Source organism: Erinaceus europaeus, chromosome 11 (assembly GCF_950295315.1).
Source record: "Erinaceus europaeus chromosome 11, mEriEur2.1, whole genome shotgun sequence".
Taxonomy (NCBI): Eukaryota; Metazoa; Chordata; class Mammalia; order Eulipotyphla; family Erinaceidae; genus Erinaceus; species Erinaceus europaeus.
In genome coordinates, this window is record NC_080172.1 from 53,919,402 (window position 1) to 53,925,862 (window position 6,461).

Genomic DNA, 6,461 nt, shown 5'->3' on the forward strand with positions numbered 1-6,461 from the left:
TTGTTGTTGTCATTGTGGGATAGGACAGAGAGAAATGGAAAGAGGAGGGGAAGACAGAGAGGAGGAGAGAAAGATAGACACCAACAGACCTGCTTCACCGCCTGTGAAGCAACTCCCCTGCAGGTGGGGAGCCGGGGTTCGATCCTTATGCCGATCTTTGTGCTTTGCACCACCTGCGCTTAACCCGCTGCGCTACAGCCCAGCTCCCCTGGAGCCACTTTCTATAGGCCCCTGAGTAGTTGTGAGCCACTGTGTAGCAGAGGTTCTACACTAGCTGTGTAGCCTAGGACCCGCGCTTGCCTATCTGGCAGAAGAAATCCAGGTGCTTCTCATCCCAAGTGGGCTTCTCCGAGGAGTAGGTGGCAGGAAAGGCAGTAGGCTCCATCTGCAGGGCACCTTCCAGCTCCACCACTCTCGACATGGTGTGTACAGCCACCGCAGTGGGAATCAGCCCCCAGAGTGCCTGCAGCATTGCCCCCCAGAAAAAAATCTTTTAAGAATAAATAAATAAGAGGGAGAGAGAAAGAGAGACACCTGCAGACCTGCTTCATCAATTATGAAACTATACCCTTGCAGGTGTGAAGTAGGGATTTTAAGCCAGGTCCTTGTGCGTGATGATATGTTTGCTTAACCAGATGTACCACCACTAGGCTCCTATCATATGTCTTCTTTATCTACTTGTCTATTGTTAAGCATTTAGACTGCTTCCATATTTTCATTAGCATGAAAATATTTTGCAACCAAAGCAGAATGCAAGGTAAATGACTGGACAGAAAAGAAACCTGAAAATTTCCCCTGGATTCTGAGTCATAAATACCAGCAAAGGATTGGAAGAAGAAGAAGCAGCAAGAAGAAAGAATTGCAGTCAGAACTGACATGATGCCAAGCTGAGCTAAGCAGAGGACTTTTGAGAACCTGAATAAACAAAGGGAAAGGGAGTCAGGCAGTAGCACAGCGGGTTAAGTGCATGTGGCACAAAGGGCAAGGACCAGTGTAAGGATCTGGGTTTGAGCCCCCTGTCCCCACCTTCAGGGGAGTCGCTTCACAAGCGGTGAAGCAGGTCTGCAGGTGTCTTATCTTTCTCTCTCCTTCTCTGTCTTCCCCTCCTTTCTCCAGTCTGTCTGTCCTATCCAACAACGACATCATTAACAACTATAATAATAACTACAAAAAAGCAACAAGGGCAACAAAAGGGAATAAATAAACACATATTTAAAAAAAAAAAAGGGGAAAAACAATGATAGGGCAGGTGTAGTGGTTAAGTTCTCACATTACAGTGCACAAGGACCCCAAGTTCAAACCCCTGGTTCCCACCTGCAGGGGGGGAAAGCTTCACGAGTGGTAAAGCAGGGCTGCAGGTGTCTCTCTGTCTCTTTCCCTCTCTATCTCTCCCTCCCCTCTAAATTTCTCAGTCTCTATCCAACAATAAAGAATTAATATTAAAAAATTTAAAAAAGAAAAATAAAATAATGACTGGAGATGGAGAGGAAAGCATTTTCAATGAATATTTCTGACCCTTTTTACGGTCTCTAAGGCAAAAAAAACAAAAAAAAAAGCTCATTTTCATTTAATTCATTAATATACTTGTTGCTTTTATAGTATCCTCTATAAATAATAGCCTCTAATAGTTATTTTTATACTAAAAGAGGCAAGAGCTTCCTATAATTTGGGGGACATGGGGTTCCCTGTGGTAGTACTCCTATGCTTATTCTCTGATCAGGGAAACCTTGAGTCGGCTGGAGTGTGTGACACTGAGCTATTCATGTTTTAGGTAGTTTTTTTAAAAAAAATTTTTTTATTTGTAAAAAGGAAACATTGACAAAACCATAGGATAAGAGGGGTACAGCTTTGCATAATTCCCACCACCAGAACTCTGTATCCCATACCTTCCCCTGATAGCTTTCCTATTCTTTATCCCTCTGGGAGTATGGACCCAAGGTCATTGTGGGATGCAGAAGGTTGAAGGTCTGGCTTCTGTAATTGCTTCCCCAGTGAACATGGGTATTGACTGGTCGATCCATACTCCCAGCCTGTTTCTCTCTTTCCCTAGTGGGGAAGGGCTCTGGGGAAGCAGAGCTCCAGGACACATTGGTGGGGTTGTCTGTCAAGGGAAGTCTGGTCGGCCTCATGCTACCATCTGGATCCTCGTGGTTGACAAGAGAGTTAACAGGGAGTTGAACTGGCTGTAGTGCAGCGAGTTAAACGCAGGTAGCGCAAAGCACAAAGACTCATAAGGATCCCAGTTCGAGCCCTGGCTCCCCACCTGTAGGGGAGTCGCTTCACAGGTGGTGAAGCTGGTCTGCAGGTGTCTATCTTTCTCTCCTCTTCTCTGTCTTCCCCTCCTCTCTCCATTTCTCTCTGTCCTATCCAACAATGACGACAACAATAATAACTACAACAATAAAACAACAAGGGCAACAAAAGGGAATAAATAAATATTTAAAAAAAAAAAAAGAGAGAGAGTTAACATAGAAAGCCAAACAAATTGTTGACCAATATGGACCTAAGGGCTGGAATAGTGCAGATGAAGAGTTGGGGGGGGGGGCGACCTTCCATTTTGTAGATAGCTAGTAGGCATATTTTAGTTAAATTCCAAAGGGCCTATGGCAATACTAGTGTTTTTTTTTTTTCTTTCTTTTTCTTTTTGCCCCTGAGCCTGAAATCTGATATGCCAGTGGATTCAAGTTTTGTCTGGGGAGATGATGTCATGGCTGGGAAAAGAACTAGAAAGTTGAATCAGGGAAGAGAGTAGCTCCCTAATATGGTAGAGGGGTATAAATAGTGTTGACTGTAAACCCCATCGATTTGATGTGATCTGGGGCCCATAATTAGCTTAGGAGCCTATGTGACCTCTACATTCCTCTAGATCTGAGCTCACATTCTGTGGTCATGAGTAGGAACATTCCATGCTGCTGCAATATTGACCTATCTTCCTCAGGAGTAGCATAGAGTATATGTTGTCCATCCTCCCTTCGGAGGATGGAACATTCTCTACCATTGTTGATCCAAGTTGAGGGAAAGGTCCTATGGGGGCACACAAAGGGGTCTATTTTGTTGTTCCAGGTAGTTTCTTAAGTCAGGGGAGAGGTTAGGACAGAAGGAAACATAAGTATTCTCTTATCCAACTAATTTTTTTAAAAAAAATTTTTTTGGCGGTCGGGTGATAGTGCAGCGGGTTAAGTGCACATGGCGTAAAGAACTGGCTTAAGGATACTGGTTGAAGCAGGGGGTTGCTTCACAGATGGTGAAGGAGGTCTGCAGGTGTCTATCTTTCTCTCACACTCTCTCTCTTCCCCTCCTCTCTTGATCTCTATCCTATCCAACAACAATAATAACAACAATGATAATAATAACAACGATGACGACGATAAACAACAAGGGCAACAAAAAAGGAAAAAAAATAGCCACCAAGAGCAGTGGACTCACGTGCAGGCACTGAGCCCCAGCCAAAACCCCGGAGGCAAAAAAGAAATATATATATATATATATATTGTTTGTATTTATTTATGGGATAGAGATAGCCAGAAGTTGAGAGGAAAGGGGAGATATTGAAGGAGAAAGACAGATACCTGAAGACCTGCTACACCACTTGTGAAACTTTCCCCCTGCAGATGGCTACTGGGGGGTGTAATCCCGGGTCCTTGTGCTTTGTAACATGTGTGCTCAACCAGGTGGGCCACCACCTGGCCCCCTCATCCAACTAAGTTCTCTGATTTAGTACAAATAAGAAGCTAAAACCTAGAAAGAACGGGATCTACATCTAAGGTCACAGATGATATTTCTGTATCCTCACTTCCAGTTTCATTAACTCTCTATTTCAATATAGTGAATCTATCTATTATGGAAAAAAGAAAAGAAAATCTTTTGCATAGCCATATGCTATCTCTCCACCTTTTTTTTTTTTGTCTCCAGAGTTATTGCTGGGACCTGGTGCCTGCATTACAAATCTGTTGTTGAGCCAGATGCCAGATGTTGTTGTGCGCTTGGTCGATTCCAAATTATATTCCTCCATGAGGATAATTTCTGGAACCATCCGTTCCACCCCGGTTCCATGGCTGCCAGTTCTTAGCAACATCGCCCCGCCAGATATTCGTCGGGATGCGGCATCATCTAAGTTCATCTCCCACGTCTACGCTCAACCGGACCTGCCAATATACGCGGATATCTTCGCCCACCCTGTCCGATGCTTGACGTCTCGTCACCCAATCTGGTCCCCTACGCCTACACTGAACTTCTCTGTTCCAGACTCTTGGAAACAGAGTTGGCAGTCAGCTGAGGTAAAGAACAAACACCTCATCGCAGACCCCTGCGAGCGTCAACCCGGCTTTGACCTAGCACGTTATGATCGGGCCCTCCTCAATCGCTATCGAACAGGCCATGGCCGGTGCGCCGCTATGTTCCATCGCTGGGGAGCCAGAGACGACCCGAACTGCCCCTGCGGCTCCAGACAGACTATGACCCACATAGTCAACGACTGCCACCTCTCCAGATTCAAAGGAGGTCTCAAAACTTTACATCAGGCTCAACCTGACGCTGTTGACTGGCTCCGGAAGAAGGGCAAACGCTAGAAGTTGTGCGCAGGCCACGGAGAAGAGAGAGAGGGGGTCCGGAGCGAAGAGGAAACACAAATCCTTATTTGCGCTGGCACCTCAGAGTTGGGTGCTAGAGAAGCAGGTTGGGCCACGTGGAGGTAGCGAAAATGGCCGCCTCACGCAGTAACCTTTCCTGTGTCTGAACACCTGAAGTGCTGGCAAGAGAGCGAGGTTCGGAAAACAAAGGGTTTTTATAGGAGTAGCTTTCATGAAAATGGGAAGGGGGAGGAGTAACCATAGCACTCCAGGATAGGATGATAATTCTCCTGAGAATGGGAGGGGGAGGAGTAACCAAAGCACTCCAAATATCGGGGGGATATAGACAATGTCCTGAGGGCATAACATGGCGGAACAGGCACTCCCAGAATGTCCCAACTCTCACGGGAACTAGTAGCCTGAGGGGAAAACATGACAGATGTGAATGCATCTGCACAATTTCCCAGCACAAATCCACTGCTCCTGAAGGCTATTTTTCCCCCTTTGTTGCCCTTGTTGTTTATGGTTGTTATTATTATTGTTGTTGCTATTGCCGTCGTCATTGTTGGATAGGATAGAGAGAAATCGAGAGAGGAGGGGAAGACAGAAAGGGGAAGAGAAAGACACCTGCAGATCTGCTTCACCATCTGTGAAGCGACACCCTCTGCATGTGGGGAGCTGAGGGCTCAAACTGGGATCCTTGTGCTGGTCCTTGTGCTTTATGCCATGTCCACTTAACCCACTGCGCCACCGCCCAGCCTCCTGTGTTCATTATTTATTTATTTTTTCTTTTTTATCTTTATTTTTAATTTTTGGTTTCTTTTGTATTATCTATTGGATAGAGACAGTCAGAAGTCAAGAAGGAAGGGGTGATAGGGAGAGAAACAGAGACACCTGCACACTGATTCACCAATTGTAAAGCTTTCCCCCTGCAGGTGGGGATCTAGGCCTCGAACCCAGTCCTTGTGTATTGTAACATGTGTGCTTAACCAGGTGTGCCACCACCCTGGCCCCATTTTTTATTTAAGTTTTTTTTTTTTTTTCAGTCGCCAGGGGTCAGGACTTGTAAATCAGGAAAGTGCTAAGACCTGAGTTTGAGCCTCTGGTCCAGATCTGGTAGGGGGAAGCTTCATGAGCAGTACAGTTGACTGCAGGGGGCTTTCATCCCCCTCTTTAGCCCTATTTCTCTCTGCCTCCATCATAATAACTTTTTTCTTTGTATCTTTTTTTTTTTTGCCTCCAGGGTTATCACACTGGGGTTTAGTGCCTGCACTATGAATTCACTGCTCCTGGAGGCTATTTTTTCCCCCTTTTGTGGCCCTTGTTGTTTATTGTTGTTATTATTATTTTTGGTATTGCTGTCGTTGTTGGATAGGACAGAGAGAAATCGAGAGGGGGGAGAAAAAGAGGGGGAGAAAGAGACAGATACCTACAGACCTGCTTCATCACTTGTGAAGCGCCCCCGTGTAGGTGGGGACCAGGGGCTCTAACCAGGTTCTTTAAGCCAGTCCTTGTGCTTTGCACCATGTGCGCTTAACCCGCTGTGCTACCGCCCGGCCTCCAGTAATTTTTAAAAAAATATTTATTTATTTACATTATTTTCCTTTTGTTGCCCTTGTTTTTTATTGTTGTAGTTAATATAATTGTTACTGATGTCGTCATTGTTGGATAGGACAGAGATAAACGGAGAGGGAAAGAGAGGAGAGAAAGACACCTGTAGTCCTGCATCACCTCTTGTGAAGCGACTCCCCTGCAGGTGGGGAGTCAGGGGCTCAAACCAGGATCCTTACGCTGGTCCTTGTGCTTTGTGCCACTTGTGCTGAACCGGCTGCGCTACCACCCGAACCCCTAAATAATTTCTTTTTAAAAAATATTTATTCCTTTTGTCGCCCT